Source organism: Equus przewalskii, chromosome 6 (assembly GCF_037783145.1).
Source record: "Equus przewalskii isolate Varuska chromosome 6, EquPr2, whole genome shotgun sequence".
In the NCBI taxonomy this organism is placed as follows: Eukaryota; Metazoa; Chordata; class Mammalia; order Perissodactyla; family Equidae; genus Equus; species Equus przewalskii.
Genome location: NC_091836.1, coordinates 58,544,338 through 58,559,761, shown reverse-complemented (window position 1 = coordinate 58,559,761; position 15,424 = coordinate 58,544,338).

The following is a 15,424-nucleotide window of genomic DNA, read 5'->3' as shown; positions in this document are numbered from 1 at the left end:
AGGTTTTTCTTTTTGATCATTGGTTTTGAGCAATTTGATTATGATATGCCTTGGTATAGTTTTCTTCATGTTTCTTGTATTTAGGATTCATTGAGCTTCTTGGCTCTATAGATTTGTAGTTTTCATCAAATATGGAAAATCTTTGGCCATTATTCTTCAAATATCCCCTCCCTGCCCCTGAACATTTCAGGGATCCACTTATTTTCATATTAGGACTCTTGATGCTCTCCTTCTCTTCCTCCCCCCTTTTCTTCCTCCACCTCCTCCTCCACTTCCTCCTTCAACACATTGTTTTTCTGTGATTCATTTTGGAGACTTTCTGTTACTATGTCTTCAAGTTCACTAGTATTCTCTTCTGCAGTGTCTAATTGGCCATTTAATCCAACTAGTGTATTTTCATTTCATACACTTTAGTTTTAATTTTAGAAGTACAATTTGGAACTTTAAAAGATATCTCCATGTCTCTACTTTACTTTTTTTTTTTTCCTTTTTCTTCCCAAAGCCCCCCAGTACATAGTTGTATATTCTTTGTTGTGGGTCCTTCTAGTTGTGGCTTGTGGGATGCTGCTCAGTGTGGCTTGATGAGCAGTGCCATGTCCGCGCCCAGGATTCGAACCAATGAAACACTGGGCCGCCTGGAGCGGAGTGCGCAAACTTAACCACTTGGCCACGGGGCCAGCCCCTCTACTTAACTTTTTAAGGTATGGACTACAGTTATAATATCTGTTTTAATTTCCTTTCTGCTAACCTCCGTATTTATGTCAGTTCTGGATGTGTTTTGGTTGAGTGATTTTTCTCCTCATTTTGGGTTGTATTTTCCTGCTTCCTTGCTTGTGTGACTGGATGCCAGATGCGGATTTTTACATTGTTGGGTGCTGGATATCTTTGTATTCCTGTAAATTTTCTTGAACTTTGTTCTGGATGTGGTTAGGTTATTTGGAAATAGTTTGATCCTTTTAAGCTTTACTTTTGAGATTTATTAGGTGGGTCTGAAGTAGTGCTTAGTCTAGAGATCACTATTTCCCACTACCAAAGTGAGACTTTTCTGTGTATTCTACCTAATCCCCCATGATTTCTGAAGTTTTCCAATCTGTCTACGTGAGGTTGGGCACTGTTCCTTCTAATCCTTTTGAGTGGTTCTTTCCCCATGCTGAGGTGGTTTCCTCACATGTATGTTGTCAGTGTCGCAATCCAATGTACACATCAGGATAGATGCGGAGAGGGCTGATGGCCACTCTGAGTTTATTATAACCAGCATTTCAATATATACATAGCTTACAGCTGTTAAACATACACAGGTGTTCTGGATGAAGTAATTAGCGAATGCCAAGAATTCTTAGTGATTTCTTAAGGAGCCCTCCCTCAGCGTCTGTTTTGATATTATCATGTTATTGCTGTGCTCGTATATTTTATCCCAGAGCATGCAAGCCCTCCTAGGCAATGGCCCCTCCTGCTCCGGATATCGTGTCTCCATCTGTGCCCCCGGGCGGCCGATGCCTGTCTTAGGTTGCCTCCCCCTGGAGGTCTTACCCGTCATTGGCTAACCGGCCTTCTCACCTCCGGGTCACAGTTTGTTGGCAAGCTTTTTCCAGTGATTATTAACCCTTCCTGTGTCAGGGGCGGCTACACATGTGTTGATCAGTACTTAGCTAAGTAATCTAGAAAAAATCTTTTCAGATCTCCAGAGTTCTCTCTCTGTACTGTTCTCTCTTCTCCAGTAGTCTGTTATCCAATCACCTTGGTCCCTCTGGATTTTCAGCTTCATTTCCTCATTAGGAAGTTCAGTGGGCTTTGCCTGGTTTCCTTCTCCATGTGTTGAACTCTCTTAAGAGAGTGGAGCAATTGTAGCCTTTACCGCATTTATTTCCCATGTCTCATGAACTACTGTCCTTCTTTGACTGATTTCCAGTGTTTTTAAAACCATTGTTTTCTGTAGTTTGTCCACTTTTTGGTTTTTTTTTCAGAGAGGAAGGTAAATTGGTCCCTTTCTAGACTTTCAGTGATGTGTGTTCCAGAGTACCAATCCTCCAAGGCAGTAGGTATCCTACAGTGTAGTGGTTAAGATTTTAAGTGTCTTAAGGGCATTTAGTAAATAAGTTTCTCTTCTTTGCTCATATTTGGAATAAATTAGGAGATAGTTGTGGAGTTGGAGAAATGGAGACTATGAGATCAGCTCCTTTATAATGGAATAAAGTTGGAGAAAGTAGCTAAGGTTTGCAGTCAGCTCACTAACATTTCACCTTGATTTAGACAGACTTACCTACTCAGTCACAGGTAGCCTGAACAAGCACAAGCCAACCCCAGGGGCCAACCCACATAAACCTGTAGCCTGAAGGGTCAATGAAAGCTTCCCCAAGGCAGGTGGGGAAATGCCGTAAGGAAGGAAAGACGGGGCTGTGTGGAGCTCCAGCTCCCAAACTCTACAGATAAGCAACTGCTCCTCTCCTGAGGAGACCCAGTGTAGACTTTGAAAGAGGCTTTGAATGTCACTATAGGGAAGGTCCCTACCTGTGAAAACGGGAGAGTTAGAGATGAATGGTCTCAAAGAGAGTGGGCTCAGCAGTAGATGGCTCTTGGCGCTCCCAAGTGATCTTGGACAAATTAAACTTTAGCCTTATTTCTTCCTCTTTGAAGCTGTCTCATAACCTTCAATGAATTTATGTAGTGTGTGCTCCCTCAACCCCTGCACCATCTCTCTCCCGCTCTTTCTTTCTCTCTGTCTTTTTCTTGTGATACTCTCAGCTTGTAAGGCATGTGAGATTGTGGGTAGCCTCATTTCTTCCCATTACACAGAATCATAACCAGTCCCATAATTGTATAAATGGGAATTGCAGTGATAAGAAGGTGCTTCTCCTTCCTAGAGAAGCAGTTCTGTCCTATCTTAACAGTGAGGTTCTCAAAGCTGTTCGATTCAGAAACACACACAGGGACATCATCAGTGCAAGGTTTGGACTCAGACCTGCTCCAACAATGCCATTTCCTAGAGCATTCCCCCTGCATCAGTTCAGTAGTTACTAAGGTGTTTGGTAAACACACTTCCAGGTTGGGATCCTACAGCTCTATCATGCCCCCTTTGCTGTCTATCGTCTGTCTGTTGTCAATTCCAGATCCTGGGAGGATGAAGCACACATTCCTCCTGCCAGTGCTTGGTAATCCAATCTAAGCAGAGGGCTTTAAAAAGCTCAATAACAATAAACCCCCATTCATTTCATCTCAGTTAATTAGGACTCAGCCAGCAGGCTGACAAGGGCTAGGCTGAAATTTACCTTTGCTTTGAAAAGGCTTTCTTCATACACAGTGAAAATTAATTGGGTAAACAGAACATCAGATGAATGATGGGGGAAAAACCAGAAAGAGAAAGAGGCATTTAATTGCTCTCATGATAAAAACAGCCTTTACAAACAAGTAAGAGCTATCTTATAGGAGTGGAAAGAGGGGAAGGGGCTGGATGTTCAGAGCTCCGAGGACTTGTGAGGACTTGTCCTTGCTCTTTGATAACAACCGTGTCACTTAGGTGTGCTGCTTACCCTCCCTGGGCCTTGATGGTTCCTCTATAAAATCAGAAGTTCTCAGTGGCCTTTTATGACTTACTACAATGATAGCAATTGATGTGCTCAATTTAAGATAAAACCTAGGTCTTCATTAAGCCAGGCAACCCACCCCAAGCCTTGTAGCAGGAAGGCCTATTCCCTGCTAAGACATCTAGATAACTCACCATGACCCCAGAATGCCATTCTCTCCAGTTCCAATCTGTTCTCACTTTTGTCAGTGATCTTTCCAACAGTCCATTCTCACCCTGTTTCTTCCCTTTTGGTGGCTCTCAGGCCCATAGGATAAAGACCAAACTCTCTGGCAACGCACTTAAGAGCTTCCACAAAATCTCTTGCCTTGGCTTTTTTCGTTCTCTACGTAGGCCTTGGGTGCCAGCCTGCTGGATGATGTACAGTTTCCAGAATGCCCTCCACTCCTTCAGACTCAGTGTGTTTGTATATGCTGCTCCTGTTTTGCCTGGGAACTGTGACAATCTTCCAAATATTAGCTCAAGCAACTGCTCTTCCATAAATTCTCCCCCCAGCCCCTGGACAGAGTTGGTGGCTTCCTCATCAGTGCTGTCCTTGGGTATAGTCACGAGGTATCCTGTTTGCCTAGCCCTGTGATACCTCCTTTGCTGTCTGTTTCCTTTTTTGCATCCTTTTATGAAGTACATCATGGGGATACAAAAGGATGGATGGATGAATGAAAACAGCATCCATCCATATTGCACAGATGAATGAAAACAGCATTTAAAAGTAATAAAGAGGCCATTAGATAGCTATGTCATAATTTTGAAATTTCCTTATTTGAGATTGGCTTTCCCCTGATAATGTGAATTAGTGAAGGGTACGACATCTCTGAGGATTCTCTAAGAACCATTAGTCAGGAATATTCTACCTTGAAAATTGCATTTAAGATGGAGAAAGGATTTAGTTAGTGAACTGAGACTAGATGTTAAAGAAAAGCCATTTGGAAAATGTCACAGGCAATTTTTAACAGTACTTTTGTCAGTCCGCAATAGTCGAGCTTAGTTTATTTGATGTTAAGCAGAGGCATAGCCACGTTTCTGCATGCCCATTAGGAATTGTCATTGTAAGTGTTCTAGAAATAGGTGGGCTTCCCAGGGTCTGTAAATTTTTGGCTCCTGTAGGTGAGGTGTTCAGGTAGAGGCTGAAGGCCATCTGACGTGGTTGTTGAAAAGGGAATTCATGCATTGAGTGGGAGTTCTTTCAACTCAAAGATTTTTGGTTTTGATACTATGAGTTTCTAGATTTATAGGCGAGTGAGGCTCAGAAAGGTGCTCCATATTTATTGAATGAATTCAGCTTTCTCATTCATGGTGTTACTGTGCCAGGTTCATTTTTGCCCATTGCCTGGAAAGCCAAATGTGAAGATGATGAGATTGCAGCAGAGAGAGAGTTTAATCACAAAGTAGCCATGTGAGGAAGTGAGAGCTTGAGTCTTAAATCTGCTTCCCTGAAAATAGGGACTCAGGGATACTTATGGGATAGGGGGGCAAGGTGATCTGAAGTATGGAGATAGGTGATTGGAGGTGAGGAGAGGTGAGGTAACTGATGATCTGTGCAAGTGTAGTCAGATTCCATGCCTCTTTGTAAGATGCATGCTCACAAAATCGCAGTGTGAGCATGACCTGAGGGTGGAGTTTTTAGCCTCTCGATGTCAAAATGTTGCCTATCGGATGTCTGCATGGGCCCAGTTGATGAGTTGGTGGTCTCAATCAGCTTGGAGTGGACAAAGGAGTTCTAATTCCTGAGGAACAGCTCACACACCCATTACCATCGTGACCCAGGCTCCAGGGAGATGTTACCTATAGGAACCTAGTGGGAGTCAGACAGCATATTGCCTAAACAGTACAGTTAATGGGTGGGTTAAACAGCTAAAAGCTATAATCAATAATTGCAAAAAGGAAAAAAACCTTTAGTTCCTAGCTACTTAATCATCAATGGCTAACTGTTTGCTGGTTTCAATCCCTCCCATTCTTTGGTGTTCCTCATTCTTGAGGGATTTGGGGTGATGACTGATCTAGCTACTTCCTGCTCAATTAGGGCCTAGATCTGGGTTAGAGGAATGAAACTGTTTAGCACTCATTTGGAAATATTCTCTTGTTCCCAGCTTCATGTTGACATTTTGTGTTATTAGAATTTTATACCTTGCTCAACAGTTTTGGAACAACACCTAAAGGCACATTTTATAATCAAGTATCCAACCAGAAGGATAAGAAGTATAGACAACCTAAACTTTAGCAGTCCCTCAATAATAGACTTAATCCAGTGGGGCCTCCATCTGATCTCCAGGTAGGGGCAGACATCTAGTCTCAGTTCCTGATAGTCTTTTGTTTTACTAGCTATGCATCGGAGACTGGAGCAATGCCCTATACCTTGATCTTTCAGTTGTCATTGATGATGGCTATCAGCACAGACTCTCCACCTGGGGTGTCATCCCATTCCTAAGGAACTCTAAAGAACAAAGTTATCAACCTATAGCAGTTGGGAGGGGCCATAAAATCTACAGAGTATGTCTGGGTTAGTTAATCAGAGGTCATTCAGAGTTACAATATGGTTTCTTTTCTGCAATATGGCTTCCCTTATGTCAACCTTGTGTTGAGCTGATATCATTAGAACTATTCACATTTTGAAATAGATAATTCTTTGTGGTCAGGGGCTAGCCTGTGCATTGTAGATATTTAGCAGCATTGCTAGCCTCTTCCCACTAGATGCCAGTAGCATCCCCATCCTCAGTTGTGAAATGGTCTCCATACATCAACAAATGTCCCCTGGGAGGAAAATTGCTCCACTGAGAACCACTGAATTAAATGAATCAATTAACAAACATTACCTGAGGAAAGCTGAAAGGTTGTGTCAAGTCCATGGTTTTTATTTTTTGGTGTTAAAATTAATTACAGTCAATAAACATGTATTGCACATTTGCCTATAAGGCAATAAACAAGACATGTGCTAGGCCCTGTGGAATTACAGAGAGCTGAAGAAGAAATCTACTGGCTCTTTAAAAACTGTCAAAGTTGACATTAGTGGAGCCGTTTTAAAATGGAGTTGGAGCTGCCTTTCCAGAGAAACTGCTTTGCTAAATCTTGGACTGGGCCAAACCTTTGGACTCAGCTAAAACCTCCATGTCTTACAACCAATTGTTTGGGAAGTTAACAGAAATGGACATCCTGATCACAAGACTGAAGATTATGGACTTTCTGTTTGAAGATAGAATCAGTAACCAATTATGCATAGCCAGGCACAACTTAACATATTAACACCCATAGACATTTTTTTCTTTTCCTCTTCTTTTCATGTAGTTACCCTTTTTCTTTCTTCATAAAAATGTTCCTCTTTCACCCTGTAATTGGGACACTACATGGGTTTTTACCGGAATCTGTGCTCCCCAAATTGCAATTCTTTGACCCCAAATAAACACTTTGCCTCTTAAATGGGTTTCTATTTTTGAAGGTTGACAAAACCTACAGATAACTCTTACATCACTGGACAGAGACATAGTGTGGATGGAGCTGGTGTAGCATAGCAGTAAAGAGTATAGCATTAAAGAACAGAACGTAGTAGTTAGGATTGGAAAGTCTGGAACCAGAGCACCTGGGTTTCGAATACTAACCTCAATATTCTCTAGCTGTTTAATTAAGGGAAGAGGGGTCAAGCTACTTAATAGCCCTATGCCTCAGTCTTTTTATCTGTAGGTTGACAATGATGGTAATAGACTATATCATAGGGTTTTTATGAGGATTAGATGAGTTAATAGATGTAAAGTGTTCGGAATGATGCTCCTGCATAAAAAGTGCTATTAGCATATTTTGTTGAATCAAAGATACCATTTACTGAGTAATATATTGTATTTTGTAAACCACTAAGACAGAAAAAATTCTAATAATGGTAATTTAAAAACACTATCAATTATAAGACTCATCCTGATTTCAGAGATGTAAAAATATGAAAAAAACGCATCTGAGATTTGATGTAATATGAGTATTTAGTATTTTTATGGCTTTGTGGTTGGACGGGTATCTGAATTCTTGTGCTGCCACTTTCTAGTTGGGTCACAATTGAATGAATTATTTAGCTTCTTTGAGCTTGTTTTCTCATCTGTGAAATGGAAATAATAATCACCATCTCTCAGGGTTGCAGCAGATATTAAAGGAGGTTATTTATGTAAACTGCCTTAGCGAAAATTAGAGGCTCCATATATAGTAGCTATTATGAGTGTAGCTGTGTGGAAAACTGGAAATCTAGTGCTTGCAATGCAATGTCTTTCCATGTGAAGGTGTTTAATAGGAGGTGCTATGAAATAAGAGAATGGTGTCATCATGGCAGAACATGAAAGTCCTCTGGCAGTTCTAGATAATAGGATCGATTTCTCTTCCCTTTCCCCTTTATTTCTTGAATTCCTAATATATGTGTAATCCTGCGTATGTGGTGTTAGAGCTATTCGACACATGTTAGCCAGGTCCACCAAGTCTGAGGACATACCCATTAGATAGGATGACAAGATATTTAGTGCCTCTACATGTCAGAAATTGTACTATGTGCATTGTTTATTTCTCATAATAACACTGTGAGGTAGTTGTATCATTCCCATTTGCAGATGAGGAAACTGAAGCTTATAGAAGTTAAAAAACTTGTTTGAGGCCATATGCTTAAGATGAGGCAGAGTTGGATTTTCCACTCAAGTTTTTCTGACTGCTAATGCCATAATCTGTTCATAGTGTGGGTAAAGTATTTTCATGAGAATGGAAGACAGTAGCTAATTTAATGCCATGACAGGAATTCAGAAGAGGGAGAGAGGAGTTGAACTGAATTGTTAGAGAATGCTTCGGGGAGGAGGGCACTTTGGAGGAAAGATAAGATTGGATGAGGCAGAGGGGTTGGTCCTAACTTTTACTCAAGTATTCCAGAGAGAAGGATGTTTTGAACACAGGTGATGATACATATGACATATGGAGGGGTAGCAGGGAGGCTGGGCTGGCTGGATACAAGGAACTCTTTTTGTGAGCCTAAGGAGCATGTGCTGCATGGTCTCTTCTGGACCTCCAGCACCTAATATAGCACCTAGCATGGTCAGAGCTCAGTAGTGATTGAGTACGAAATACTATTGAATAGATTGTGGGAAATAAAACTCAAGTTGTGGGTTAGGATCTCAGAGGATTTGAATGTCAAATTGAGGGGTTTGGACCTAGCCTATTAGTATTGAGACGTCATTGCATGTTTTTGAGCAAGGGAGTGGCAATAATAATTGTCCTTAGAAAGTGCTTACTATTTATCAGGTGCTCTGCCAGGTACCTTAAGCATAATACTTCATTTACTCTTCACAGCAAATCTGTGAGCCAGGTGTTATTATATTCACCCCATTTTTCAGATGGGAAACTGAGGCATAGGGAAGTCAGGGAAGTTTCCCAAGATCAGACAGTCATTAGGTGACAGAGCTGGGATTTGATGTTAGGAAGTGGCTTATTTCCGCGTTCATGCTTTTAACCACTATTCTACACTGCTTCCTAGTGAAATGGTTTATTTAAGATGTTTCTCACCAAGAGAACATTTTTCATGTCGTTTTGTGTCTTATGAATCTATAAATCAGTGGCATAAGTGCACTTAAGTAAAGACCTGGGGTTACAAGTAAAAAAACTTCCTAATTCCTGTCTCCATGTGTCATTCCCACTCACCAACCCTGCCTCGAGTGCTTCTCTTTGTACCTGAAAAAAACAGGGAGGGCAGGGAAGTAACTACCATCTTCTTCAACACATTGCTGCCTTTGGGAGCTACTTAGGGGTCACAGAAACGGTTTAAAACATGAGAAATGTCAAATTTATTATCCACAAAATGTCAAATTTATTTTCCACAAATGTCAAGTTTATTACCTTCTCTTATGGTGGGATTTAAATATTGCTAAATTTCTGGGTCCAAGTGGAAATGGAATTCTGAGGCCACATGTTATCTTGAAAGTATGGGAAGCAGGCATTGAGTCCTCATCTGCGTAAAATGAGTCTCTCAGAAAGCCCAGAGCACCTGGAGGGTATGTGGTGCGGAGAGCTGGGCCTGGCCCCTAGCAGTTGGTCTATATTTCCTTGTTAAATGAACAAGTAGGATTATAAAGGGAATAGGCATTCAGACTTATAAGATGTGCATTTAAAAGCTATCCCCTGCATCTATAGGGCACATGACCTTGGGCAAGTCACTTGATCTCTCTCAGTCTTGGTTTCCTCATCCGGTCAGTGGGGATAAGAATAACTACCTTACTGGGTGGTGGGGATGATTCAGTGAACCAAAATGAGATCCTTGTATAAAAGTTACCCAATAAAGTGGTATGGAAATGTCAGAACCAATTTTTCTTAGCCCTCTATCAGGGCAAACCTCAGTACTTCTCTTTGCTTGTACAGACAGTGCCCAAACAGTAGTTGTCAATCCATTATTGCATCTTAATAATCTAACATGATATTCTACATGCCATAGTAAACTTTGACTAAGTCTGTAAGGGTATGCACATAATAGTTACTACTTTTAGTCATTCTTTGAGAAAATATTTTATTATATCAACAAATGACAGAGAGGCATGTCAGAAGTATTATTTTCATTGGTGCATAATGAAAATATAGCGTGAGCAGAATTTGTCATCCCAAAATATATCTCTTTGGCATGAGGATTATTTTAGGGTGATTATTTTTAAGGAACAGAAGAGACAGGAAATTTTTCTTTTTACCTCCCCCTTAACTGCCTAAAAGAATTTTGATAAAAAAGCCTGTCTCAGGAAGCGAGCTATCACCAGTGATAACTATAAAGAACATGAGCTAGGTGGTAAACTGAGAGGAACTTAGCAGGGCCTGCTTGTTCAAAGTCTTCTCTGTGTCCCTTCTCTCTGCATGGCATGACAAACATTTGTTTACCAAGCATTTGCTCTTCCCATCTTCTTGTGAATTGTCTCCCTTCCCTTTGAAGCTTCAGACGCCTCGCCTGCTTCTCCTTAGCTCAGGATGGCATATAAACCTCAAATGCCTGACTATCTTTGGGTCTTCTAGTCTTATGGAGCCCCTATGTACATAATTAAATTTCTTTTTCTCCTGTTAATCTGTCTCACATCAATTTAATTCTTAGACTCGCCAGAAGAAGCCAGAAGGGTAGAGGAAACCATTTCCCTCCTCTACAAAAAGAATGTAGATTCTATTTCTAATCTTTGAAAAGTTTGATAAATCTTGTTTTGATTAGCCAAAGGGAAGAAGCAGAATGGAAAAATGGGGAATGAACAGTATTAGGGCACAGATTCTGTCACTTCACCTTTAGCTGGTAGAAGGCAATCAGAAGGGACCATCAAGTATAACATCACATCCCACCTTTGCTGCTTATTAGCCAAGAGGTCCAAGCTCAACCTCTACAGAGTGGTTGTAAAAATTAAACAACTAATGCATAATGTCTGGCACATAATAGACAATTCTAAATGGTAGCTTAATTTTCCTCTTAAACCTCTTAAACATTTAGTAACTCACTCATTTACTCAATTTGGAGACCCTACAGACACTTGTCAATAGAGTCAACTTGATGTATTAGAAAGTGGGCTAGAAATGCAGTCAGAGGTCAGATTTTAGTGGTCCTGAGAAGCATGGCTTTCTGTAGACAATGGGGGAATTGAAGATTTGTTAGAGAAGGAGTGATAGGAAGTGATCCATTTTCAACTCATTTACACAAAATAACTACCACTATTCCTCTCCCTCCCCTCCTCTCTCTTCTTACTCTCTTCTTCTCACATTTCTATACTATTCTATAATTTTTGTTAAGCACTTTTTCTCCCATTAGTTAATTTGATCCCTAAAGCAATATACTAATATGTACATTATTACTATCTGCATTTTACGAATGTGGAAACAGAGGCTCACACATTTGACCAAGATTACTATTTGACCAGCTAGTAAAGGCAGAACTTGTACTTGAACCCAAATATTAGTATTCTAAGCCTGGTCCTGTTTCTTCTATACTTCACCACCATAATAGGAAAATAAAAACCAATATGGGTCTTATGTGTCATCTACTTACCAGGGAAAAATACAGAACTGCCTTGAACACCTTGCTTCCAGGCCATGAAAATAACCCTTAGACCCAGAATAACCTTATCTTTGGATTTTGTTTCAGCGCTATTTATTTAGTGATTGTTCTCTAAGTGACTTTCTGATGGCCATCATTTGATTTACAGACCCACTGAGAAAAGAAGTAATTTTAAGCTGTTATTATTTCACAAAATAGTGCTGTGTTTTCACTGTGCCAATTTTGCCCTGGCCCAATGCATTTAAGAATGTACGTTTTCTGGACCCATATCTATTACAGATAGTGTTCTGAACACTTTAGTATCGCTACTAAATCCTGGTTTTGGTTAGCATTGCTGCTAAAGCCTGGTTAGTTTTTCAAAGAGTTCACTGCACAGAAATGTGGTACATCTTAGTTACAGTTAATAGAGTTTGGCTCTGCATCCATCATGTTAGAGCTGGATAAAATCCTCTGGGATGTGGGGTCTAGCTGTCTGATTTTACAGATAAAGACACTGAGGCCCAAACAGGGGATTGGAGTAACTCAGGGTCTGAAGGGAGGTAGTGGCAGAGGTGCAACTCTGACTTGGGTGACCTAGTTCCTAGTTACCCTTGTGACTCTAAGAATGGCCCAAGGACCAGCAGCATCAATGAAACCTGTGAGTTGTTAAAAATGCAGATTCTGGGGCCCCCACCCCAGACTTACTGAATCAGAATCTGAATTATAGCAAGACACCCAGGTGATTTATATGTACATTAAGGTTTAAGAAGTACTATTTTCTATTAAATTGAATTTTTGCATAAGAGAGAATGACTGACTGATTGATTCTGGGGAAGTACGCACTGAGGTAATGAATTGTCCACCTGATGTCCTTTAAACACTTGACAAATGGGGCTGGCATTCAGGAAGGAGATCTAGTGAGGGAGGCTAATCTGCAGGCGTCTCTAAATAGGTAGTGGATAAAGCGTGGAGGGAACAAGATCCTCAGAAAGAGGAGGAAGGAAACATCACTATTTAGAAGCTGGCAGACCCAAAAGAGCTAAAAGAGCTGTCAAGGACAGGCCAAGAGTTAGCATGAGTACTCCAGCGTGCTGGAAGCCAATGAGAAGTGTTTTAAATTCTTTGGTTAATGTCATCAGAGAACAAAGAAAGATTAGAGAGATGAAAACTGAAAATTCTCCCTTTATTTAATAGCTAGCAGATCACTGGTTATTTGGCCAGGGTCCCCAAGGTAAGAACTGTGTCCTCCCAATCGTAGAAACTTTCGCTGGGCAGATGTTTCAAATACTAACCTCAGGCCATTCTTGGCTTTGATGGTAAAACCTTGTCCCAGCAAATGCTTTATCTGCATTCAGCTGTGGCTGCTGCTGCTGCTCTCTGTCCTGCCTCTCAATCTCTGACTTCTTGGCTCTTGACTTGCCTGTTGCTTGTTAGACTCAACTTCCCATCTGATCTTTCTTGTGCTCATTTGTGTGTTCCCTTTTTCAGACCATCGGTGACTCCTAACTTAGGTTTACTTGGACTGATCTTCACTACCAGATTGTTTCTATTCCCCTCAACTCCCAAAACGTATTCCTCAAGTTGAAATTATCTGAGCTAAGTAAACACTGTTTAGGACGTCTCAGTCTAATGTAATAGGAACATCTCCCCTCTTAGAGTAAGTAGATTACGGTTTAAAATCAGCCTTGGACAGCAGATGGGCTCCTCAAAAGAAGTCCAGTTTTGCCCTTGGTGCCAAAGTCTGAGCTGATGAACCAGGAGTGAAGTATTAAACATTAAACTAGTTTACTCCAATGCAATTGTCTGTACATAATTTTTAATGTGTTTTTTGGGGAGTATCAGCAATTCTGGAGGGAAATAGAAAACATTTTACAACTTTTAAAACAACTAGTAGAATTTCAAATCCTAATTACTGCTTTAAAAACAGGATTATTGAAAGTTAATTGCATTGTTTCCACTTGCTGGCTGTCTTCTCTTTTGTAGGCTGCGTTGGAGACATTAGTGATTTCTTGACGTCAAAGACGTTAGCAGAATTATGAAAAGTCAGGAGGAGGAAGGATGTCAAAAATGGGTGATACCAGGCAAAGTCATTGATGTGAGCCAAAAACGTTATTTCTTTGTGCCAGGCACTAACTACTGTGCCTTCACATATTACCTTATTTAGTCCTCGCAATAGGCATATGGAGTAGGTGTTATTATCTGTATTTTGTAGCTGAGCCTTAGCAAAGATACACAGCATGTTAGTGGCAATAAACAAGATGCAAACTTGGTGCGTATTGATTCTGTATATAATTGGGTAATTTTAAAACTTACGTCAGTCAATGGGAAAAATTATTATAAAGTAAAGGAACATTTTCTATATTTCCTTTATCAATGTTATAAGCCTATTATTTTTCACCAGGGGTAAGGTAGTCCTTTGAAATCTATCGCTCAAGGAAAGAGCTATGGGATAGTGCCTTGAAGCTGCACAGCTCCTGGTAATAAAGGAGAATTTTCCCACAAATTGAATCTCTGGGCCAGCTGGGTCCTCTCTCAGCCCTGCACTTCCACTTACGCTTGCGCAGCTGTTCCCTACACCTGCAGTGTTGATCTGCCCTGCTCACCATCTCTCTACATCCAGTTACCAGCTTCCGTAAGTGCCCTTCTTGAAGTCATTTATGAGGCCACTTAGGTCCCGTGGGCCTGAGTTTCTCCATTAGTAATTTGGAAATGACAGAACTAACCCATGAGGTCATTGGTGTTTGAACCACATAAGGGTATAACTTATGTGGTGATTTTGATAAAGGAGTAATGCAAAAACATGAAACATTGAAGACAGCAACTGATCTTGAAATCCCACCTGAAAACTAGTACAAAATTTTTTAAAAGGAAATTTTAGTTCGTTGAATGAAAACAAATTTATAAGTATTAGGTGAATTCAAGGCCAAAAATGAAAAGAAAGTGGCTGAAACTAAAGAATAAACTGAATTACTGAATGAAATGTAGAAAAACCTATTTAAAACTATTTTAAAAATGGCTAACTTGAGCCAGCCCTGATGGCCTAGTGGCTAAAGTTTGGCATGCTCCACTTCAGTGGTCCAGGTTAGCTTCCCAGGCATTGAACCACACTGCTCGTCTGTCAGTAGACATGCTCTGGTGGTGGCTCACGTAGAACTAGAAGGACTTGCAACTAGAATATACAACTATGTACTGGGACTTTGGGGAGAAAAAAAAAAAAGGGAAGATTGGCAACAGATGTTAGCTCAGAGGGAATCTTTCCCAGCAAAAAAAAAAAAAAAAAAAAGGCTAACTAGTCCACTGAGTTTCATAACTATGTTTTTTCATTTGTGTAGAAACTGCTCTTTAAGTACAAATGAGGCAACTCGATAATGAGAGACATCTGAGACATTTTAAGTCACCCAGCTATACTGTGGATATTACCATCAGTTCTCTTTAAGCTCGTATATCAGTTATCTTGTATTTGTCTTGAAGCAGTGATTAAAATAAGCTTTTTCTCAGAATGTCTGCACCTGAATCTTTCCATAATTACAATTCAACTTAATAAATACTAATTTAGCGCCTTATAAATACAGTGCATGGTATTAGGCACTGTATAAACTCAGAAAATTCACACAAAATTTATCTTCATCATGAGCTGGTCTCATGAGGGCAAACATTGTGTTTTACTCAGATTTTCCATATGCAGCCAAGGCAGGGCTTGGTGGTTTAAGAGGCCAGAAATAACATCAGTAGTTTTAAGTTGCTTGGAGACTCTATGTGAAGTAAGATATAAATCAGGAATTAGGTGAGGGCTGGGGCGTTTCTATATTCTGTGAATGTACTTTGTGTAAATGGAGAGAGCTGTTAGC